The following is a 25,907-nucleotide window of genomic DNA, read 5'->3' as shown; positions in this document are numbered from 1 at the left end:
CAAAAACATAACTCAAAAATATACATGCACCCTTATGTTCACTGCAGCACTATTTACAATAGCCAAGACATGGAAGCAACGTAAATGTCCATCGACAGATGAATGGATAAAGAAGATGTGGTGCATATATACAATGGAATATTAGTCATAAAAAAAGAACAATGGCATAATGCCATTTGCAGCAGCATGGACGGACCTAGAGATGATCATACTGAGTGAAGTAGGTCAGACAGACAAATACCATATGATATCACTTACAAGTGGAATCTAAAATATGACACAAATGAACTTTTATGAAACACAAAACAGACTCACAGACATAGAGAACAGACTTGTGGTTGCCAAAGGGGAGGGGGGGTGGAGGAGGGATGGATTGGGAGTTTGGGGTTAGTAGATGCAAATGATTATATATAGGGTGGATAAACAACAACGTCCTACCGTATAGCACAGGGAACTATATTCAATATCCTGTGATAAACCATAATGGAAAAGAATACTTTTATAAAAAGAATGTATATATATATATATACATATATATATATGTATCACTGAATAACTCTGCTGTACAGCAGAAAGTAATACAACATTGTAAATCAACTATATTTCACTTAAAAAAAAAAGAAAAAAGAAGAATTTACAAGACACTGGCAGTGACAAGAACTTTATTGCAAAGGAGGAGGCGAATGCTCACTCACCAGCGACTGGGGAAGCCCACGCCCTGGTTCCCTGACGCATCAAAACCAGGGGCTGTGGCTTAGAGCTGAGCACACCCAAGACATCACCACAGCCCCCATCCCCTTAAGAATGACTTTGGATTCATAAACAAGCTTCAAAAGAAGAAGGTGATACTTTTCGATGAAAACAAAGGGAATCAGAGATATCTGCGCAGAAGAACAGAGGGAAGTGTGCCAATTATTAGGCTATCAGCCCCAACCTCGCTCTTCTACATCTTTGCTTTGCCAGTTGCTCCCTGTTAGGTTGTGCCATGAGGGGACACCAGAGGGACACGGCAAGATTGGAGGAGGCACTACTATATATAAAATAGGTAACTAACAAGGACCTACTGTATAGCACAGGGAACTCTACTCAATACTCTGTAATGACCTACATGGGAAAAGAATCTAAAGAGTGGATATATGCATATCTATAACTGATTCACTTTGCTGTACACCTGAAACTGACACAATGTTGTAAATCAACTATACTCCAATAAAAATTAAGAAAAAAAGAAAAAAAGATCGGAGGAGGGAGAAGGCTGTGCTCCTTCTTGTTTACTGCGGATCCTGTTAGTGTCTCCCCAGCGGTGGTTCTTGCCCCGGCCCTAGCAGTTGGTTCCAGTTCGTGCTTCTTGCCCACATCAGATGATCCTTATCGCACCCACTCAGCCATATCAGAATCATCAGATCAGAACCTGACTCAGAGGTCTGGGCTGTAGCCCCACGGGGACCCTCCTGCCACCCTCTAGGTTCAGATAACCCCAACCTCTTCCCACCAAGCCCCAGGGGTGGTGGCAGCTTCCAGTAGTTACTAACTCTCAGACACCTCCGTGTTCCCTGTACCTGTTTTCAGTCCTCCAACGCCAGTTTAACCAACTCCTTCTATTAAATTCACTCTGTTAAAGCAACTGTTATGAGGTCCGTTTTCCTGATGGGACTATGACTGAACCATACGACGCTGAAGGGTAAAGGGGTCACAGTATTTGTTCACATGAGTAGAACATTGATGATCTCTCTGTTAGTTGATCTCTTTAACTTTTAGGCTAGCTGACGTGAAGCCCTTCCTTACCCTGCACTGTATTCTCCCTGCATATTTCACTGAATCCATAAAGAAGTGACAACTGAGGACGCGTGGGATGGAAGCACAGAATCCTATGGTCTAGTTATACTAATTCCAATAATTCTTACGTTACAATAGACCATGCATTTTTCATCATATCACAGAGAAGTGGGATCTGAGCCAGATGTCACCATGCTCTATTTTAAGTTTTTCTGAATGACAGGCATTTCCACATTACACATAAAACTAGCAGAAAAGGGGAATTATTCACAGACATTTAGTACAATCCCAGGTTCCATTCCTGGTCCTTTGTGCTATAAGAAGCCTCCCTCAGCCTTGTCTTCCGGGTTTCCTCTCGGGGGGATTGCTAAGCACAGCTGGCCTCCTCGGGGGGCTGAGGATGTGCTAAGTCAGTATTTCACACCTGAAAACAGCATTCATTTTTCTTATAAAAATAACTTAAGGGACAATGAGACAGAATGTACCTCCTGAGGAAAGATCACAACACCACCTACAGGCTTGCCAAAGACGCTGAACTTGAGCCCATTCAGACCTCGGGATCCAGATGACAGCAGAAGGGAATAAAGAAAACCAAGGTCAGGGTTGAACTGCCCAAGAATAGGAAATAGCAAAATCCAGACACTGAGAAATGGTGTGGGTCGAATGACGTCAACTTTTCAACAGATAAATTATAAGAAAGGGAGAGCGGAGAATCTATGGATTCAAAGACTCAAAAGCCATATGAAGTTTTTTAAAATGAGCAAGACCAAACTACAATGTCTAAGGAGAGACACTGAGTGATAAAATGATAAAGAAACACAAGGAAGTGATTACTGTGAAAGTACAGCTATTCCCTTGGGCTGTGCCCGAGATAGGCGCTGGGAGGGCTGGCACAGCTCAAGTTCTTCACCTACGTGGTGGTTACAAGGGTGTTTATCTTATAAAAATTCATTAAGTTATGCTTTTGTTGTGTGTAGGGATTTGTATCTGTATTGTATTTCATGGTAAAGATTGAGAAAGAGAAAAGCAGCCCCTTATCAACTAGGCTTGGAAGTTTCTAGAAGCTGGCCTGGTCCTCAGAGCTGGGTCTGGGTGTTTTCCTGAACATAAATATTGCACAGAGCATCAACGTCAGACAAGGTCACTCCATGACCAGGAGAGATCAAGACAAAAACAGGACCATCCTGTTATCACGTGTGAATACAGAAGACAAGACGTGAGCATCGTAAGGTCACAAAAATGACCAAACATGTCCTCTCCTGGCAAAAATGATGACTGCTGCTTCTACCAACCAGAGCTTTGGCCTGGATGTAGTTCTTCTGCCTTATAAATAAGATTAAAATACCCAATCATGGAATTACCCCCACTTATTCACAGTATCCACCCTAAAGCAAAACCCCGCTTCTTTAAACTCTCCTCCAAGTCGTCTAACACAAGCTCAAATTCTAAAATAAGTCCTTTCTGAAAACCTCGTAATGAAATGCCCAGTGGTTCCCCATGATGGGCAGTCTCCCTTGATGCAAAGAGCAATAAGCCCAACGTGCTCTACTATAGGTTCGCGTCAAGTATAGGTGTTCCTGGTGGTCCTTGGATGGAGGTCTTTACAAGATAAAAAAACAAAGAAAGAAAAGAAGAAAAAATAAATGCTCAGAAGCTAAGCATCGCTGTCTGTCTGGGAAAGAATGCTCCAAGCATCCAGAAATCTCTTCAAGTCAAAATAGTCAAGGTGCACATTTGCTGTGACTGAGAGTATACAATGCTGTATGTGGAAACATTTCTATTTCCTGATCCCGTGGGGAAATGGAGAGATACCACTGCAGTTGACTGTACATTGGAAAGCATGATGAAAACATCTGGATTTAAGTTCCAGAACTATCTGGCTTCTCTGCTGGTTTCATCCGCAGGGAGGAAGCCAGACTGCTTTGGATAAATCAGTAAGTCACTCTGAAACCACTTGGCAATGAACAAACTTAGGAATCTGAATTAGTCTGGGACCCAACACAGAAGTCACCTGAAATACATTCATTTCAGGGTGGAAAAAGCTACGTGCACGTGTCATAACCACAGTCCCTTATATTCGTGAGGCTTTATAAATCTTAAAAGAGCTTTCAAATACCTTGTATTACTTTACCTTCAAAACGACCCCAAGAAAACCTGAAAACACATTTCCATCCCTATTATACAGATGGGGAAGACAGAAAATTGAGGTGACAAACTCAAGCATCCTGAACCAGCCAGGGCAAAAGCCAGGCCTCTGAGCCCCTTGACTTCTCACTTTCGAAAATGCTCAGTCGTGGCAAACTTTGATCCTTTTCGGGTTGATACGATTGTTTGAAAGAGTCGCATTTCATTTCAACAAAGTCTGGCGAGTGAGGTATGTAATACTTTTTATGTTTAAAGAAATAGAAAAGGTGTTATCCTTAAGAATCAGGCTGATTTTGGGGGGTTTGATGTTTCCTGGCTCCTTGGCCAATTCTCTTTCCAAACTATCACGCGGTCTCCAGGGGGACGATTTCAAGTCTGTGCTGTGGGGTTGGGTAAATGTAGCTCAAGGGAACGGAGGAGTTCCCAGGGAAACATAGTTAACATATTATCACTCTATGGCTCTTCAGGGATTCGTGAACATGAACCGACGTAGTAAATTCTGCGGAAACAATACGATGAGACAATACTTGCTTCAGGAACTTTCTGTTCATCCACTCAAGGAGTGCACAAGAAGACCCTTCATTTTGTGGCGACTGAGAGGGCCCTTGGGCAAGACATGTTACCTGGCGGAATCTCAGTTTCCTTGTCTGTAAAGTGGGAGGTGGCGCTAGAGGAATTGGGTGGCTTCCAGCTCTGCTCTGTGATGCTGCGACCTCAGCAGGACTCCACAGCCCATGTTCTCTCCTTTCCTTTGGGCTCATCCGTGATGGAGGGTGTAGCCTGGACCATCGCTCTCCTTTGTGCCGAAGCTCGCTGCTCGGCAGTGGTTCTCCACCTGACTGGAGCCATACCTTCTTCTGACAGATTGTTTACAGCGCCCACTGTCCTATCCTCACATGAAATTCACAGACAGTATAACCTTCATATACCTCCCTCCACCCCACCCCCAAAGAAAACCAGTATACTGCTCTAAAGGTCATACAGAAAGTAATAAAATGAAAGTAATTCTTCATAAAACACATTTCAACATGTAAACAGTCAAGCATGACAACACGAGAAGCACCGCTGCCCTCTACCCATTAGAAATTTTTTTAAAGGCTCCGTGATCAAATAAATTTGGAAATTTTGGGATTAAACAAAACCCAGTATTTTCCAGAACTTCTCCGAGACTTACACAAAGTGCCCATTGCCAAGTTACAAGGGAGAATTTGGTATACAGCATTTTCCCAAATCATAAGACCACGCAAGCCGTTCTTTAGGGATGTTTCATACAAGTAGTGTCGAGGACGTGTTTGAGAAGCATTTTCCTACGTCAACTGTGGGTTATATCCAATCACAAGTGCCATCACAGCCCTGTGAAGTGTTGATTCTCCAGGCTGAGTGTTATGGGGTTTAGGGACACAGAATTAGAACAGAAGCTCACTGAGCAGCACCCTTGGCCTCTACCCACTAGATTCTAGTAGCCCCTCCCTGCCCCTACCATGTTCTGACAACAAAATATGTCTCCGGATATTGTCAAATGTCCCCTACGGGGCAACACTGCCCCCAGTTGAGAACTACTTATTTAGTAACATTAAATATATTTAAATACACATGTAATATAAAACATTACTTTTAGAATTTTTCACCGTTCACATTTTATGAAAGATATTTCATTCAGATTCTCTACATGCACCTTCCAATACTGATGTCTTTTTCATTCTGGAAGGCACTTTTGGAATCGCCTAAAGGAATCTTCCAGGTTTCCATCATCCTTCTAAGTTGCTTTGAGATACAGCCACTTGTATCTTGGGGCCACTGAACATTTTATTCTCCGTCATGTTTTCTTCATTCACTGGGCAGACATTTGTGATCTTCAGACTTAATGATGTATTCCATTGCGTTTGAAGAGCTTCTAGAAAGGCTCGTTCACAGTGACATGCACTGACAGTGATTGCAAGAGGCAGCATGGTGCAGGGGCTTCAGAGCCAGCCTGCTGTGGCACTACCCTGGCTCTCCCACTCTACTGTCTACGACCCAGGGCAGGGCACCGAGCCTTCCTGTGCCTCAGTTTTCTCCTCTGCAAAATGGGGATATAGTATCAATACCTACTCATAGGTGTTTTCAGAGAAATGATGAGTTGATATGAGTAAAAGCGACTTCTATAGGTATCCCAAATCAGTACTGACTGAGGTCATTTCAGGCTAATATGCCTTCCACTAAAAATATTTTGTTGTTAAAATAATTTAGGGATGATCTTGTGACATGAAAGACTTCATACGAACTCAAATATAAGACGACTCCTTTTGTCCCCCCAAGGGATGCTTTTGAGAATTACTTTCCTTAACTCAGGAAGTGATGGTAAATCAATTTCCTATTTATTTATTTATTTACTTAATTTTTTTTTGTGGCCACGCGAACCCAGGCCCTCGGCAGTGGAAGTGCGGAGTCCTAACCACTGGACCGCCAGGGAATTCCCTTAATTTCCAGTTTCGATAAGAATGACAAGAGTAAAGTATATTGGTTGGTTCAGTAGACAGTCTTTACTGAGAGCAGACTAGGTATTAGTGGAGTTCTGGGGCAAAGCTAACCTCAAGTGCCAATTCATGAATTTGAAAATGAACCCACACGTAGCCGTTTCCCTTAGATGACCAGTCCCTGCTTGTCTGTCACAGGCCTGGAGCGGGTAGCCATATGTCCGAGTGTCTCACCTGCCTGGCGCTCCCTTCCACACTCAAAAGAGTCCTAGTTTAGAAGATGAATTACATGGACACCCTAGTCACGGAGAACTCTCCCTTTCTCCTGGTATAAAATGTGTCTCCACTCTGTGTAAACATCTAAACGACCCAGCTCTTCAGAGCTGGCATTAAGGGTGAGTTCAAAGTAATCAGGTCCCGCAGGTCCATGTGCCCTTGACCCCCTGCTTCCTCCTCGCTGTTGTCACGCCGCTTTCTTCTCCTCCCACCGCCTTTCGCTCCCATGTCTGGGACACGTTAAGCGCTGTGCTGCATTCTTAGCCTCTCTTTCTTCTTTCCACGTGTTCTCTGCATCTTTCCTCTCCTTCCGCTGTTGCTTGCCATCAGTCGTTTGTCCTCAGGACACAGCTCATGGCATGGCGAGAAAGAAGGCAGCTCTCTTTGTCGCCCATCCGCTCCAATCTGTCTTCTCCAGGAACTCAAGTACTTCTAGATTTCCGGTATGACTCTTAGCACCAATAAAACTTCAAGTAATGGAATTTAACCTCCCTTGGGTCCTTCTTCCTAGAGGATAGAAACTCACTCTGCCATCTTGTGCTGCCTCTACATAGGGATCATCTTTCCGCTGTGGCCCTTCTTCCTGGTACCCACCGAGCCGGCCTGATTCTCCTCTGGTCTTTGGCCATTCCTGTCCCCATCCTGTCTGCCCTCGTTTCCAACTTCAAGGCCTTCTGAGGTCCGCTGGCTGGTAGTACCATGAGCACAACCCTCCTTGGCACTGGGGAACATTCTGCCATTCTTGGCCAAGTCAGGGCTCTGAGGAACTCTTGGAGGTTGCCTTACACGTCCTGTAGACACAACAAATTGCTGTCTTTTCTGCTCCCACAGCAAGCTGGATACAGGGAGCCCTGGGCTCTCCCTGCCCACCTCAGCTTTAACCACGGACAGAGCACACCTCCCCTTCACCTTAAGATGCCCAAACTAGGCCGGTCTTCAGTGATTTCCTCCTCTCTTCCCTGACTTGGCTGGTCAAGGACACAGGCTTCCTCAGGGACCCACTGGCATCTAAATGATTCTCGATTAACTTCTGACTCTCTTCCTCCCCCGCATCCCAGATAAGCTTCTCTAAGTCTGATCACAGGGCAACTGCGCCCATCTTTGCTGTGCCTTCTTCCAGATCTTTGTATCATACCCAGGTCTGCGCTTTTCAAACTCAAAACTTTGGCCACTTGTGTTTAGTTGCTTTTGCCTGTATCGTCACTTCCCTGAGGGAATCGAGGCTGCCTGTGCAGAGAACAGTAAGGGTAGAGCCATCAAGAAAGTAGAAAAAGAGGGGCTTCCCTGGCGGTCCAGTGGCTAAGACTCTGCGCTGCCAATGCAGGGGGCGCGGGTTCAGTCCCTGGTCGGGGAACTGGATCCCGCATGTCGCAACTGAGAGTCTGCATGCCGCAACGAAGATCCCGCGTGCTGCAACTAAGACCCAGCGCAGCCAAATTAATTAATTAATTAATTTTATAAAAAGAAAGCAGAAAAAGAAACAGAGGAGAATAACCCTAAAATCTCAGGCCATCACATGGTGAAAAGTGTTCCTGATCATAGAGGGAAATAGAGACCAAAGAGCCTCATCACGGTTTGCTGGCTGCCCTTACGGAACAGGAGCTGATACAGAGATGGGGGGAAATTGGACTGGTTTAACTGCTGTGACTCACTATCACACGGTCTAATGTTATTTCAGCAATATTTAATAAGCATCTCAAATTCTCTTACAGTAGCACTAAGAGTCATTATTTCTGCCCCAAGATGAAGCTGTAATGGATAAACATCATTGAAAACAGACTAGTAACTTTTCTGAAGTAGTAGGTTGAGTTTTCGCTCATTTACTATCTACCTGGGTGTAGAGGGGGTAGAAGGGTAGCGACCATATTTTGGGACCAGAATGTAAAGCTATTTTTTGACCTACAGTTGTGACGAGGCATATCAGTGGTCCCTTTGACCCAGGAAGGCCTCTTTCCTCTCTCAGGCCCTGGGGTGGGACAGAAAGATTTATAGGATCTGGTTTGCTTACAATGCAAGCATTATTTCACACTTCGCTTCCCACGTTCTCAGTTTCTAGAATAAGAGCTCAGTAAGTAGGAGCTCTCTAGAATGTGATTTGATATAGATTATCATCAACAAAAATATTCACTCTGCCTTGCTGTGAAAGTTTTGAAAGCGGCCACCAATTTCTTTTCTTGCCTCAGGAGGCCAGCTGAGTAAATGAGTCATCCATGGGATCCTGAACTGGGGCCCCACTTGGATTCAGGGGCAGGGGCAGGGTGTGGAGAGTAAGGAATCAACACTTTGTGTTTCCAGGGCTGACAAGAGTGACAAGTGACTGAGCTGAACTCATTCAGCCCATGTCCCCACACACACACCTGATTAGAAAAGGGGACACTGGTTACATGTTCCAAGGATGGCATCACCTGAGCCAGGCCAGGCCCGCGGCCACTCCTGACAGCTCAGAGAAACGATTTCAGATCGCATATCGAGTTAACTTCATAAACTAAGAAAAAAACAAGTGCAAATATCCTCTGAATAATTATAATCCCACATCTGAGACGCTGGACCCCAGCAGTTCTCCCAGGCCTGGGTGGTCTCCACTTGAGCAGTTAAAAATGAGAGCTTTGGTTCCTTAACACATGTGAGCTTATTTGGAACCGCAAGGGATTTGAACTCTCCACGTTTCTCACAGGAAGCAGCATGCTGGTAAGAGCCAAGAGCACACAAGGGCCCCGATACTCAGATCCGAGGCTCATTAATCAGACACTAGTACTAATATGTCTAAGAACAGAGAAAATTTTCCTGAAGTTTGCCTGTATTTTAATTACCTAATTTCCTGAGATAGAGGCAAAATTATTCTAATTCATACTGATCTGGACTTGACCTTCATGTGGCCAACAGATGTGTCAGTGAGTTGAAAAAGTATTTTTCTAAAATAAAACAGTGCAGTGGTAAAAGAAATGAAGAACTACTGCCCTATTGCCGGACCCCAACTCCCACCCCCAGCAAAGCCTTCTCCATGCAATTCTCTTCAAAGCGTCCATTAAATATTAAGCAAGCCCTGCATGAATTGAATAGACACTGGCAAGAATTTAGGCACTTAAACCTTCTTCTGGTGACTTAAGTAGATCGTTTTCATGGGATTGCTGCCAGCCCTCCATTGCTTTTAGAACTTGGAAAAAGCCAGACTGTAAGTCTTCAAACTTTCAGAACTGGGGTTTTGATAAGACGAGGTTCTAGATGTTGATTGGCCCTTGTGTCTGCTAAGTAATAGACTGACCGACCACCTATGGTATGGAAACCATATGATGAAAGAACACAGCTGGCTTCTCTCTCTGGAGAGGGCCCACCCCGGCAATTTGCAGAAGGCAGCATGTGCTCCAAATTCTAGAAGCTCAGACAGTCTCAGGGAAACTCCTTTATTTCATGACACAAACTCAATTATTGAGAATTGCAGTAAGAAGGCTATTTCTCTGTTTTGACACGTAGCCAAACTTCGTAATAAAAGTAACTTTTATCTTTTTCTGTTCTTTTTTGGGTCATTCTCCATCTATCTCACTGGCTTGTTTTCAGGTTCTTTGCTTTCTTTGCTTTCAATCTAGGTGACCTCATTGGAAAAAATAAATGGCATAATTTATCTCTTTTACTTCAAATCCATCAATATTTTCTCATTGCACAAATAGTAAAATCTGAAGTCCATGAAATTGATAAATGTAAAGATACATATTATAGAATATTAAAATTTTGATAGAATGTATGCTACATATTTAAAACAGCAAAAGATGTTAAACAGTTTAAATGATGAATGATAAGTAACTAATAAACTATTGTACATTCACACAATGGAACGCTCTACATCTGTGAAAAAGAATGAGGAAGCTCTTGCTACATCGATATATTAAGAACACCAAGCCATAAAGACTTAAATATAAGACATGACACCATAAAACTCCTAGAAGAGAACACAGGCAAAACATTCTCTGACACAAATCGTACCAATGTTTTTTCTTAGGTCAGTCTCCCAAGGCAATAGAAATAAAATAAAAAATAAACAAACGAGACCTAATCAAACTTACAAGCTTTTGTACAGCAAAGGAAACCATAAATCAAACAAAAGGACAACCTATGGACTAGGAGAAAATATCTGCAAATGATGCAAGTGACAAGGGCTTAATTTCCAAAATATACAGACAGCTCATACAACTCAACAACAACAAATACAACCCAATCGAAAAATGGACAGAAGACCTAAATAGACATTTCTCCAAAGAAGACATACAGATGGCCAACAGGTACATGAAAAAATGCTCAACATTTCTAATTATTAGAGAAATGCAAATCAAAACTACAATGAGGTACCACCTCACACCAGTCAGAATGGCCATGATTAAAAAAAATCTTCAAATAACAAATGCTGGAGAGGGTGTGGAGAAAAGGGAACCCTCCTACACTGTTGGTGGGAATGTAAATTGGTGCATCCACTATGGAAAACAGTATGGAGGTTCCTCAAAAAACTAAAAATAGAGATGCCATATGCTCCTGCAATCCCACTCCTGGGCATATATCCAGACAAAACTATAATTCAAAAAGATAACGTGCACCCCTATTTTCACAGCAGCACTATTCACAATAGCCAAGACATGGAAACAACCTAAATGTCCATCGACAGATGAATGGATAAAGAAGATGTGGTACATATATACCATGGAATACTAGAAAAGAATGAAAATTTTTAAAATGAAGTAAAAAAGAATGAAATAATGCCATTTGCAGCAACACGGATGGACCTAGAGATTATCATACTAAGTGAAGTCAGAAAGAGAAAGACAAATACCATATGATCTCACTTATATGTGGAATCTAAAATATGGCACAAGTGAACTTATCTATGAAACAGACTCACAGATGTAGAGAACAGACTTCTGGTTGCCAAGCAGGAGGGGGTTGGGGGACGTTTGGATTGGGAGTTTGGGGTTAGCAGATGCAAACTATTATATATAGAATGGACAAACAACAAGGACCTACTGTAGAGCACAGGGAACTATATTCAATATCCGATATCATAATAGAAAAGAATATGAAAAAGAATATCTATATATACATATATGTATATGTGTGTGTGTATAACTGAATCACTTTGCTGTATAGTAGAAATTAACACATTGTAAATCAACTATACTTGAATAAAATAAATTTTAAAAATTAAAAAAAAAATAAAATGAAAAAAAGAACACCAAGCCAGAACCTCCACTTTCACTCCTCAAAGCTGAAGCACTCATTCCCTCAGCTGCTGGAAATGTTGGCAAATGACACTTTATAGCTGAGTTCCCCTCTGGAGATTGTCCAGATCATCACCACTTCCCTGCCCCCCACCCTTTATTTCGAAGCCCACAACAGTCTGGCCATTATTCCCTCCACTGTTAAAATTCTTCTTTACCATGTCACTATATATCAAGACAATTAACACTAGCTGCAGTAACAAACAGCCTCCAGTTCTCAGGGGCTTGACATAATAAACATTTATTTCTTGCCCTGTCATAGTCCCATGCAGGCTGAATGGCTCTCTTGGGCAGCTGTCCTCCATGTGGTGACTCAGAGGTCCAGGCTCCTTCTAGCCTGTGGCCCCGCCTTGGGGCTGTCTTGAAGTTCTGTGCTGGATCCTTTGCATCCTGCCAGCCAGCAAGCTGAGAGGTAGTAAAGGATTGTGCAGGAATTTTTATGACTGGGCATACATCGCTTCCTCCCTCATCCCATTGGTCAGCAATCAGTCACATGGCCCACCCAAGCGAACTGCAAGGAAGTCTGGGAAATGTAGACTTCCTGCGTGCCCTGGAAATATGAGCAGGGAGCATCTTGATGGGATCCTCCACACTAAAGGTGACCTCCTCACTGCCACCCAGGGGGTGCTTTTCAGCCCTCCCCTGCCCTGACCTCCCTGTGGCATTGCTCATTGTTGATTATTGCTTCCTCGAGTCACCTGCTTTCCATGGTTTCCCACCAGCCTCTGGCTGTCTGTCTGCCCCTTTAGCTGCTAGTTCTCATGTCCTTCACCGGCTCATTTTCCTTTGCTGCTTTGCTGCTTTCATCATGGCCACAGTCTCTCTTCTGCACAAAACACTGAGGATTGGGGCATTTCCTTACCCATTTTGTACCCCCATTCTTTTCTTTTGTATCCCAGTTCTTAACAAGGTGACTACCATTTAGTAGGTGCTCAATAAGTGTTTCTGAATTGAATTAGAATGGTGAATGGTTCTTTGCTGTCAACATGCTGGCAGTCCGTATACATATAATTAGTTTTAAAGGCAATATAAGTAAAGTGTAAACCTTAGGGGGTCTCCAGGCACTGAGCAAGTTCACAGAAGGACAAAAAAAATCTCTTCTTGCTGAAAGGAGCCAAGACCGTCTTTATGGATGAGGCAAGAGCAGAATGGGTAGGTCAGATTTTCCTATGCCAAGATGGTCTTGGGAGTATTGTGAGCGAAGGATACAAGTAAAGGCAGAGATAGTGTGCAGGTGAGTTTGGCTAAAAGGGAGGGTATGTATCAGAAAGAAGCAAAAAGCAAGAAGTAGGCTTGAAGAAAGAGAAGGCCTGTTGGGGAGGATCTTGTAAATTATATAGCTTTGACCTTATTCTACAGGCCCTGGAGAGCCACTGAAGAGTTTTGATCATAGTGATTATCAAACATTTCTTGAGCACTTACTAAGTGCCAGACACTTTTCTAGGTTTTTGGGTTACATCAGTGAATAGAACAGATAAAGAGCCTTGTGTTCAAATAAGTTGTGTTATAAGAGAGGGAAGATACAAACAAGAATAAACATAATTGACATGTAAGTTAGATGTCATTTTAGAAGGTGATAAGTGCTATGAGAAAAAGAAAATTAGAGCAGGGTATGGAGGAATCATGATTTGGGGGGCAGAGCAAGAGAGTAGGCACAGATTTCAATTGAGAGATCAGGGTAGAACTCATTGGATGAGCGAGATTTGAGAAAAGATTTGAAAGAGGTGAGGGAATTAACCAAGTCGGTATCTAGGGGAGGAACTGTATTAACTACTGCTCGAAAACAAATCACCCCAAAACTTAGAAGCTTAAAACAACAATGAACATTTATTATCTCATAGTTCCTGTGGTCCGGAATTCAGAAGCAGCTTAATTAACTCAGGATGTCTCCCAAAGTTGCAGTCAAGATGTTAGCTGGGACTACAGTCATGCAAAGACTTGCCTAGAGAAGGAGGACCCACTTCCAAGGGGGCTCACCCACATGGCTGGCTGTTGGCAGGAGACCTCAGTTCCTGACCATTCGGACCCCCCATAGGGCTGCTTGAGTATCCTCATGACTAGGTGACCAGTTTCCCCCCAGAGACAGGGATCCAAGAGAGGACAAGACAGAAGTCAGAATGTCTTTTATGACTGAGCCTAAGAAGTCACAGGCCGTCACTGCTGCAATATCCTATTGGTTACACAGGTCAGCTCTACTCAGCATGGAAGAGGACTACACAAAGGCATGAATACCAGCAGGTGAGATTCACTGGGGGCCATCTTGGAGGCAGGCTGCCACAGGGATATTCTAAGCAACAAGAGGAAACAGCTAGAACAAAAGTTCTTTGGTGGGAAAACAAAAATCTAAAAATAGAACTAAAAACTAAAAAATAGAACTAATTTTTAGTCAAAAAACTAAAAGCAGAACTACAAAACAAAAAGCAAAAAAACTACCATATGACCCAGCAGTTCTACTCCTGAGTATATATCCGAAAAATACAAAAACACTAATATAAAAAGATATATGCACCTAAATGTTCAGGCAGCATTATTGCATTATTTAAAATTGCCAAGATATGGAAGACAACCTAAGTGTCCATCAACAGATGAATGGATAAAGAAGATATATGTATACAATGGAATATTACTCAGCCATGAAAAATAATGAAGTTCTGCCATTTGCAATAATATGGATGGATTTGGAGGGTATTATGCCAAGTGAAATACATCAGACAGAGAAAGAAAAATACTGTATTGTATCACTTTTATGTGGAATCTAAAAAATACAACAAACTAGTGAATATAACAAAAAAGAAGCAGACTCACGGATATAGAGAACAAACTAGTGGTTACCAGTGGGGAGAGGGAAGAGGGGAGGGGCAATATAGGGTTAGGGGATTAAGAGGTACAAACTATTATGTATAAAATAAGGTAAAAGGGGGACTTCCCTGGTGGTCCAGTGGGTAAGACTCTGCGCTCCCAATGCAGGGGGCCTGGGTTCGATCCATGGTCGGGGAACAAGATCCCGCATGCATGCCACAACTAAGAGTCCGCATGCCACAACTGAGAAGTCCACATGCTGCAACTAAGAAGTCCACATGCTGCAACAAAGGATCCCGCATGCTGCAATGAAGACCGGTGCAGCCAAAATAAATAATAAAATAAATAAATAAATATTTCAAAAATAAAGCTATAAGGATATATTGTACAACACAGGGAATATAGCCAATGTTTTGTAGTAACTATAAATGGGATATAACCTTTAAAAATTGTGAATCACTATATTGTACACCTGTAACGTAGATAATATAGTACATCAACTATGCTTTGATTAAAAAAAATCTTAACGGTAAAAAAAAAAATGTTCTATTTGGGAGTGTGTCGAATAGCAGGAAAGTTGGTGTGGCTGGAGAAGACTGAGCTGGGGCACTGTAGGTAAGGAGCTTAGAGAGGTATCCTAGGGCTTTGTAGGCTGTTGGGAAGACTTGGACTGAAAGTGAAGGGATGGAAAAAGATATTACGTGCAAATGGAAACCAAAAGAAAGCTGGGGTAGCTATACTTATATCAGACAAAATAGACTTTTAGACAAAGGCTGTAGACAAACTAGACTTTGAGACAAAGACTGTAATAAGAGACAAAAAAAGGTCATTATATTGATATAATGATAAAGGGGTCAATCCAACAGGAAGATATAACATTTGTAAATATTTATGCACTCAACACAGGAGCACCTAAATATATAAAGCAAATATTAACAGCCTGAAGGGAGACATAGAGAGCAATCCAATAATAGTAGGGGACTTTGATACTCCACTTTTATCAATGAATAGATCATCCAGACAGGAAATCAATAAGGAAACAACAGCCTTAAATGACACATTAGGTCAGATGGACTTTAACAGACATATACAGAACAATCCATCTTAAAGCAAGAGAATACACATTCTCCTCAAGCACACATAGAGCATTCTCCAGGACAGATCATATATTAGGTCACAGAACAAATCAATAAATTAAGATTGAAATTATATCAAGCATCTTTTCTGACCACAATGGTATGAAACTAGAAATTAATTACAAGAAGAAAACTGAAAAATTCACAAATACGTGGAGATTAAACAACTCGCTCCTGAACCAATGGACTAGTGAGCCAACGGATCAAAGAAGAAATCAAGAGAAACTAAAAGGCATTGTCACAAAAATAGAATAAACGATCCCCAAATTTGTATGAAACCACAAGAGACCCCAAATAGGCAAAGCAATCTTGAGAAAGAAGAACAAAGCGGAGGCACTACGCTTTCTGATTTCAAACTATATTACGAAACTATAGTAATCAAAATAGTATGGTACTGGCATTAAAACAGATATATTAATCAATGGAACAGAATAGAGCATCCGGAAATAAACCCATGCATATATGGTCAATTAATTTACAACAAAGGAGCCAAGAATTTACAATGGGGAAAGGATAGTTTCTTCAACACATGGTATTGGAAAACCTGGACAGCCACATGCAAAAGATGAAACTTGATCACTGTCTTACACCATACACAAAATTAACTCAAAGTGAATTAAAAAGGTGAACGTAAGACCTGGAACCATAAAACTCCCAGAAGAAAACAGGTGATAAACTCCTTGATATCAGTCTTAGCAATGATTTTTTGGACCTAACTTCAAAAGTAAAGGCAACAAAATCAAAAAGAAGTGGAACTACATCAAACTAAAAAGCTTCTGCACAGCAAAGGAAACTAACAGCAAAATGAGAAGGCAACCTACTGAACAGGAGAAAATATTTGCAAATCATGTCTCTGATAAGAGATTAATATCCAAAATACAAAAAGAATTCATGTAACTCAAAAGCAACAAAACAAAACACAATTAAAAAATAGGTAGAGGTTGTGAATAGACATTTTCCCAAAGAAGACATCCAGATGGCCAAGAGGTGCATGAAAAGCTGCTCAACATCACTAATCATCAGGAAATGCAAATCAAAACCACGGGATATCACTTCACACCTGTTAGAATGACCATCATCAAAAAGACAAGAAATAACAAGTGTTGGCAAGAATGTGGAAAAAAGGGAACCCTTGTGCACCATCGGTGGGAATGTAAATTAGTGCAGCCACTATGGAAAACAGTATGGAGGTTCCTCAAAAAATTAAAAATAGGGTTACCATATAATCCAGCAATTCTACTTCTGGGTATTTATCCAAAGGAAATGAAAACACTAACTTGAAAAGATGTATGCACCCACACGTTCAATGCAGCATTATTTACAATAGCCAAGACATGGAAGCAACCTACATGTCCACTGACAGATGAATGGATAAGAAAATATGATATATATATACATATATATATATATATACACATACTACATACATATATATAATGTAATATTATTCAGCCATAAAAAGAAGGAAATCTTGCCATTTATGACAACATGAATGGACCTTGAGGGCATTATGCTAAATGAAATGTTAGAGAAAGACAAAGACCATATTATCTCACTTATATGTGGAATATTAAAAAAAAAAAAAAAAACCCAAAACAAAAAACCTGAACTCAGATATGGAGAACAGCTTGGTTGCCAGAGGCTGGGGTAGGGGGTAGGCAAAATGGGTGACAGGAGTCAAAAGGTACAAACTTTCAGCTATAAAATAAACAAATCATGGGGACATGATGTACAGCATGGTAACTTCAGTTAATAATAATGTGTTGTATATTTGAAAGTTGCTAAGAGAGTAGTTTTTTGTTTTTTGTTTTTTTTTTTTTTTTTGGCCACACCGCAAGGCATGTGGGATCTTAGTTCCCCGACCAGGGATTGAACCCAGGCCCACAGCAGTAAAAACGACGAGTCCTAACCACTGGAGCACCAGGGAATTCCCAAGCATTTTTGAAGATTAATATGACCCTGCTCTTCAGGACGTACTCCATCTCCAGTAAGGAAATCCACCAGGATGCTAGTACAAGATTCCACATAAACCAATCATCTTCTGTGCTCATGTTAAGAGGCAGAGACGGTGGAAATGTGAATTAGAAAGGTGCTATGAAGGACAAACCCCTGAGTAGTGATCAAGTGGACAGTTTGATGAGATAGTGACCAAGAAGATAAAAATACCAAAAGTCTTTGAGCCTTTGAGAACTGCAAGGGTCTACCTTGAAGAGAAATGTGAGGTCAGTAGAGAGAGCTCTCCTTAACAGTCAACAACCGAATTAATCTGAATCGAGATGAGACCAAGCATCTGGGACAGGCCCGATAGAAAATTCCAGGCTTAATTTATAGTCTGGAGGTATTAGCGCACGAGAGCACAGTTAGTGGGAATAAGGAAAGAGTTGTTAAAACCATCTGCCATCTCACTTTCACACTTCAATCTGACCCAAATTCCAAGTAAGAGACAATGAAAAACAAGCAATATTTAGCGCCATAAGCTTTGCCATCCACGTGAAAACAATCTGCCTTAATTGCCAGCAGCCCGCAAGCTCCCGGTTACCTTGCACGTGTGTAAATCCTCACGTAGCTTTCCTTCCCTTGAACACGCACACAGATGGCGGTCATGACGCCCGGAACAGTGCAAGTAGAGCAAGATTGCTGGGCGTTTGTCTTTTTCTGAGTTGCTCCGTTACTCAAGTAGGCAATTCCCAGTCACGTTTGATTACACTTTGCTAAGAACAGCAGAAAGAATCTTTCATAATTCCTAAGAGGTGGCAAGGTTTCTGGCGAAGCCTGAGGCAGGCGGTGAGGGTCCGGGGGCAGCCCAAGGAGAGGTCGGGTGTGGGGTGAGGAGGGGTGCTCTGGCTTCGGGGCGGGAGGGCGGGCGAGAGGCGATGTGCCCGTGCCATCTCTGCGCGGAAGGCCCCAGAGAGAGGGGTTCGGACTCGCCCCCCTCTGCTCTCTCTGGCCCCGGCAGGGATGGCAGCGCTGGAGCCCAACACTCCATCACAGAGAGGGCTCTCCGTGTGGTCACCCCGTGGCCGGGCCATAAGTGATCCGGAGAAAGGTTCAAGAGCTGTCCCCGTGTCCGTGTGCCTTCCGATGCGAAGTGTGGGCTTCTTGCGCTTACCCACGGAGTCCGGGAGCGCGCTGGTCTGTGGACAGGAAATCTGATGTGCGCACCAAAGAGAACGAGTGACGTCTTGTCTTCAGTCTAATACACAATGACGGGTCGGCTTCTCCTCTCGGAGTCATCCCTCTACGGTGCTTTTCCTGTCTCCATAGTTTGGGGTTTCCAGAAGCAGTCCCTGAAGCGAGGATGCAAACACAAGCCACTCGCCTGGGAGGTGATTTCAGGAAACTTGGCGGTAGGGGCGCAGGAGCCGCTGGGAAGGGAAGGAAGACAATACAGGGTGGGGTTGATCAGCAACCACAGCGGGCAGCTGGGGCTCAATCCCGCCGAGGACCTCGGGGAGCCAGCGTAGGGCAGGCTACGGCTTCGCCTAACCCAGGAGGCAAGGGAGCTGCGAGGCCCATCCAGCCCATTTGGCTGAGTGCTCCTTCCGGAACGTTCCCTGTCCGACACTTCGGCTTTGTCCGTGCGGGGGTCAAACATCCTCACGCCACCAGAAAAACAGCCAGCAGGCCGAGAAACACAGGCATTCACAGGAAGCAGCCTCCGGCATGTGGAGGGGAAGGCAGAGAGCAGGTGTAGCAACGCCTGGGCTCCACCCGAGTAATAAGAAGCAGGCGAGGGCCCCTAGCACAGCCGATTCCCACAAGCCCTCCGCTGCGCACACGCTGCAGCGCAGCTCACTCGCGCATGCTCTCTTCATCGCTCTGGGTAAAAATCATCTAGAACCCGTGGCCTCCATCCCCCTGCGTGCAAACACGCGGGAAATACAAACACGTTTTCTGGAGTCAAACAGATCCAGGCCCAAATCTTCGCTCTGCGGCTCACAAGTTGAATGACCCTAGGAAGTAATATAACTTCTCAGAATCATCTGTAAAATGGAGATAACGAATTTGCAAGCTGAGGTGCCACTGAAGGGAGAGGATGCGGAGAAAATATCTAGCATATATTAAGTGCTGTAGATGTTTATAAAGTTAAACGGCAGGGGCTTCCCCGGTGGCGCAGTGGTTAAGACTCCGCCTGCCAATTCAGGGGATACGGGTTCCAGCCCTGGTCGGGGAAGATCCCACATGCCGCGGAGCAACTAAACCCGTGCACCACAACTACTGAGCCTGCGCTCTAGAGCCTGCGAGCCACAACTACTGAAGCCTGTGTGCCACAACTACTGAACCTGCGCTCTAGAGCCCAGGAGCCACAACTACTGAAGCCCGTGCACCTAGAGCCCGTGCTCCGCAACAAGAGAAGCCACCACAATGAGAAGCCCGCAGCACAGCAACGAAGAGTAGCCCCCACTCACCGCAACTAGAGAAAGCCCGCGCGCAGCAACGAAGACCCAACGCAGCCAAAAATAAATAAGTAAATAAATAATTTATTTTTAAAAAAGTTAAACGGCAGGAAGTTGGTACGGCACTTTCCTACTTCTTTTTTCTTGATTTGAGAAGGCAATATAGTTCAGCTGGTAAAAATTCCAAGTGGACCAAAGAGTAGAAAATGACCCCCAGGCCGGTCCCTACCCCCAACTCAGCGGAATTACTGTAACCGGTTTCTTTCATATCATTCAAGATAGCCTCTTTGTACGTACACAAAAACTATGTAGTATTCTGCACCCTCCCTTTAAAAATTTATTTTGAGGTCATTCCATGTTAACATACACAGATCTATGGCCACATTATTACTGTTACTTTAAGCGGCCCCCTCCTCAATCTTGACTCCCATTTCCTTAGAGTCCCGAAATTCTGGTTTGTCAGGGTTGGAATGAATTTAACTATCACAGGGTCCAAACCTCTCATCTTACCGATGAGGAACTAAGGCCCACAAGAGTGGAAGGACTAAGGGATAGATGTGAACCGAGTTCTCACACGGTAGCTTTCTTTCTAATTAGAATAATGCAGATCTGCTGGAGAAAAATTAGGAAACAGAAAAACGTGAAAAGCAGATATAAAAGGAATTACTTTAGCAGACCCTTGACTGGGGTCCTATCTGAGTTTGCATACATCCAAGACCGCATCAGGATTCTGCTAAAAGGGAAGGTGAGGGAGTTCCCTGGTGGCCTAGTGGTTAGGATTCGGCCCGTCTACTGTCATGGCCCGGGTTCAATCCCTGGTCGGGGAACTGAGATCCTGCAAGCTGTGCGGTGCGGCCAGAATAAATAAATAAATAAAATTTGTTTTTAAAAAAGGGAAGTTGATTATTGAGACTCACCTGTTTGGAAAGTGTCCAGCATCTATCGTAGTGGGAGTGATTCTAACAGTCTGGAGAGTAACTAAAGTTAAACCACCAAAGCAATCTTATTGCCCCTGGGGCAGTTCGTTGCAGTGTACACAGATTAAAATGCTTTCTTGAGACAGGAACCTGCTTTTCTAGAAGCCCCCAGCAGATCTCCAATCAGACCTCATTGTACTCAATTAGGTTGGAAACTCATCCAGGCCAGGTGGCAGGGCCAGGGCAGGTAACAGGATTAGAGAGATTGATAACTCAGACTCCTTGACTTAGTTTTCTATAGAACCAGCAAACAAGCCGGTTGAGGCTTATTCGTAGGATCAAGGAGACACAGTAGGCGAGGAGATGCAGCTTCTGTGTTTTCCTCACAGAGATGCGTCTGAAGCTGGGGGGCCCAGCAGACCCTGTGCAGCAGGAGACCAGCAGGGCAGAGGGGCCCAGAAAGTTAGACCCCCTTCCTTCTCAGATCATGTTAGGCTGGAGCTCAGGGCAGCAACCCTACTACTATTAAAAGACATTTTTGCTGCTTGGCATCAATATAACTTAGTTCCTTATACATTCTATGCATGGTTTTGGTGTGGGACACTGGCTCTGGCCTGCCACCAGGTCCATCCCGGAACCGATCTCTTTAGCCAAAAAGTGTTTATTGGATGGTGACGAGTATTAAATATTAAAGAGGAAATATTAAATCTATTTAACACATGTTAAAGATTGTGAAGTGGGGGGATTGAGAAGGGTGTTAAGTATCTCAGACAGTCATGAGGAAAGTTTCCACCAGTCCCGTGGGACAAGCTGGGGCCCTTTTGTGAGGGCACCAAGCTGCCCCACTGTGGGTAGTGGGATGACCTTCCGCGGGGGTAAACCGCAAGGGCAGGCTGAGGAGCTTGGCTTGGAACTTTGCCCATTGCATATGGCGGCAGGACAGTGGCACAAGGAAGTTGGGTGTGTTGATGAGAACGTGTTGAAGGCCAGCCATGTACTCTGCACTGGGTAGAGAAATCAGGCCAGGAGTGAGCTGCTGGACGGGGAGAAGACAGATGGGTGTCCATAAGCACAAAGAGAAGGTGTGCTGGAGATGAAGCAAAGACAGGAGACTGTGGGTGGATGTATGTTGAGATTTAAGGGGCTGGGCGGAGCGATGACGAGTTAGACGTGACCCAGGGTGGGGCTGTGGAAGGGGGTTGCTGACGCAGAGTAGAAGTGGAGGTCACTAATGGGCGATCTCTGAAGATGCTTAGCCCCACCGATCCACTCTGTGAGTGTACCCACTGAGGCCTACAGTCTGCTTTTGTGAGGCTATGCGTAGTTTAATTAGCCTTCCATCTTTTATCGATGTAATATAGTTGTGTACTGAGCATGCTCTTGTAAGCATAATTGTCCGGCTTTGCCAAAACAACATATGATAAATTATATGTCCATTGCACATACATCTTGGATAACTGGTCCAAGCCCAGAAACTTGGATGGCTAGCTTCCCAGGCTGCTGGCTTAGGGATTGCTGGATCATGATGGACTAACCAAGACCATTTTCTTTAATGAAACCCAGGCATTATTACCATGTTACTTTTGCATTATTGTCTGCAGGTGTATTTGCTTTATGTACTGCAATTTTGCTGATCTCGCAGTGTTGCACACACTAATGAATTCTGGTGAAAGTTGAAAGAATGCTTTCCAATCTTTCACCACATAAAATAACTCATCTGAGAGACTGTGAGGGCTATTTGAATGTCTTCCTATGATGAACAGTTACCTTAGTGCTAGTGACATTTTAATATTGAGCAGACGTCCCATTACCTAAAAATGGAGTTTGGTCTTAGCAACAAATAGTTTTTCTAGCAACTGAATCATCTCACGCCACCCCTGTCTATTTACACAGGGATGACGTACCTTGAACACGGTATATATGTTCAGCCGGGACCTTCCTGCAAATTAGGAAACACATGCAAGGGAAACCTTGGATTCTTTCTGCCGTTTTTGCTATGAGCCCCGGAATGAAAGGCATCAATTCTCTGCTGGACTTTAACCTTTGACACTGTTTTTGGGCAACAAATCCAACCCTTCAAGACAATAAGGGAACACACTGGGCAAATGTCTTTAGTAAGCTCTTTTGGTGTTCTGAGACCCAGTTTCAACGTGGCGGGGGGTTCCCTCACACATCCAACAAGCAATTGTTCGGACACCAGTTGAGCATCTTACAATTCAACTCAATTCCGACAATATCTACCCGGAGGTAGCCTCAGATCCCACAGGTTAAGGGTGCAGTCACACAAGACTATTGTGTAGTTCCTCCCTACTCCCACTTCAGATGCCAGTTGCAAGCCCAGGTTGTTACCTGTACTTCTGACCGACTGGCTGTAAACCAGAGGTTCCCAGCCCCCCTCCTTGGGTTCGATTAATTTGCTAGAGCGGCTCACAGAACTCAGAGAAACATTTTACTTACTAGATCACTGGTTGATTACAAAAGGATGTAACTCGCGAGCAGCCAGGTGAAAGACACGCAGAGGGCAGGTGTGGGGAAAGGGCACGGAGCTCCCAGGTCCTCTGCGAGCACCCACCGCTCCCCAAATCTCTCCGTGTTCACCACCCAGAAGCTCTCCAAACCCCGTCCTTTAGGGTTTTTATGGAAGCTTCGTTACATCGTCATGATTGATTAAACCATTGGCCATTGGTAACTGATTCAACCTCCAGCCCCGCCCTGGAAGTCGGGGTCAGGGGGGTGGAAGTGAAAGTTCCAAACCTCTGGACCCCCCGGTTGGTTCCCCTGGCAACCTGCCGCCCCCTCACTCCAACGCTCCACCCCCCGCGTCCTTAGACGCTTCCAAAAGTTACCTCATCAACATAACAAAAGACACCTTAATCGCTCTTTTCACTTAGGAAATTCCAAGGGTTTTAGTGGCTCTCTACTAGAAATGGGAACCAAGACCAAATTATACTTCTTATTGTAAGTCACAATATTACATATCCCCTGTGTTAACCACCAGTTTGAAAGGACAAGCCAGTATCAAAATAATGTGTCCCTGGGGGTCCAGTGGTTAGGACTCCGTGCTTCCACTGCAGGGGTCATGGGTTCGACCCCTGGTCGGGGAACTAAGATCCCACATGCCACGCGCCACGGCCAAAATGAAAAAAAAAAAGAAATAAAGTAATATGTCCACCTAGCTGAAGAAGTGGCATTTAGTTACATTTTTTATTTAACCGAATTAATACCTTGTTATAATCATTATTTGCAGTTCTTAGAGTTGGTGGATGGTGAATTTCCTGTGTCTGTGGTAGTATTCTCATCAGAAAAAAGCATTATGTTATAATAAGAGTTCTTAGATCAAGCTTCTTTGAAGACTTGCCTCCCTTGAAGGCTCAAAAATCTTTCAAGACAAGCTGGCCTGTTAAAAATCCCCTCTTGTCACGCAGCAAGAGTGACATCTGCTGGCCAGTATTAGACATCTTTATTTTGGAAAGTGCCAGAGATGTTTCCCTTCTTAAAAATTGTCATCTTTGTTGTTGTTGCTGTTATTTATTTTAAAAATTGGTTCTTACGCTTACAGAGAGTCCTTAATAGACAGTAAGACTTCGCTAGGGGGCTTAAGTTAGAATCACGTTTCTACAAAGGATGAAGGTGGGACTGGTTACATCGTTTGCAGGGCTCAGTGTAAAATGAAAATGCGGGGCCCCTTGTTCACAAATTAAGAATTTCAAGATGGTGACCACAGAGCAGTAAGCCAAGTGGTGGGGGGGCCCTTCCAAGTGCGGGGCCCTGTGTGACTGCACAGGTCACGAGCCCTTGAAGTGGTGTAAGCAGATAGGGTAGGGGGTCCCTGGAGAAAGAGAACCAGGCATGGCTTTCTTGACATAAGAGAAGCCATATTTGGCCTAAGCCATTCTGTGATCGAAGTGTGGCCATAATGCTTGCCCTTAAACAGGTCTCAGTAAGCAATGATCTTAAGGGAAGTGAGGGAAGGTAGGAACAAAGGAAAAGCAGTCAAGAAACAATAGTTCAGTGATAAGACGGAGTCCTAGTTCCTCCTCAAGGGATGCACATCACAATCTGATCCAGCCTTTGAGTTCAGCAGGAACTAAGGTCCCCACCCAGGTGGAGAACGGAATGATGATGTTGACCCTCCTGACTTCAATCAACTAAAGCTTGGACTCTGTCGACCTTGGCCCCAACTCTATGCTGAATTCTGCTCTGCTCAAACCCCTTCATGAATGAATATGCATGCACCCTTAGCTTAAACCTTCCCAGCTTTGCTGTTTGGGAGACACTGCTTTGGGAAAGATCCCCGGTGTTCTGCTTACGTGCTGCAAGTAATAACAAATCCTTTCTTCTTCTGATCTTTGGCTTGATTGTGTCTTTTGGTCCAACACCCACCAAAAGGCGAACCCAGTTTTCGGGTGACAATGGGTCCTAGTTGGAGGGGGGCCTTGAGGAGTCCAGCTCTCATCTTCAGCAGGGAGAGCACGTGGGTGACAACCCAACAACCTTGGAGCCCACAAACGACTCCTATGCAGTGTTTCAGCCCCACTGAAGGCGGGCCGAGAGGAAAGTGACTTAAATTAAAGGGGGAGATATTGGTAATAAAACTGCCTCACCAATAAATGAAGTCCACGAATAAGTCAACGAAATCAAGAGGAAGTTCAAACGTGATATGTCTTTTATATTTAAAGGTGTAGTTGAGGTTTACTTCTCACTGTGGTATGACTGTTCAGGGGGCATTTTTTTCCATGTTATC

At 43.8% G+C, this 25,907-nt stretch overlaps 1 protein-coding gene and 1 pseudogene across 1 annotated transcript in view; both read right to left on the bottom strand.

Moving 5' to 3' along the window:
* LOC118888898 overlaps positions 1-19,444 on the bottom strand; it is a 45,575-nt pseudogene extending 26,131 nt beyond the window's left edge.
* The window catches only part of EGFL6 (EGF like domain multiple 6), a 294,169-nt gene that overhangs the window by 114,104 nt on the left and 154,158 nt on the right, over positions 1-25,907 (bottom strand). The window lies entirely within an intron of this gene.

This window comes from Balaenoptera musculus, chromosome X, assembly GCF_009873245.2.
Source record: "Balaenoptera musculus isolate JJ_BM4_2016_0621 chromosome X, mBalMus1.pri.v3, whole genome shotgun sequence".
In the NCBI taxonomy this organism is placed as follows: Eukaryota; Metazoa; Chordata; class Mammalia; order Artiodactyla; family Balaenopteridae; genus Balaenoptera; species Balaenoptera musculus.
The sequence above is the reverse complement of the archived record's forward strand: the minus strand, read 5'-3'. Positions and strand labels throughout refer to the sequence as shown.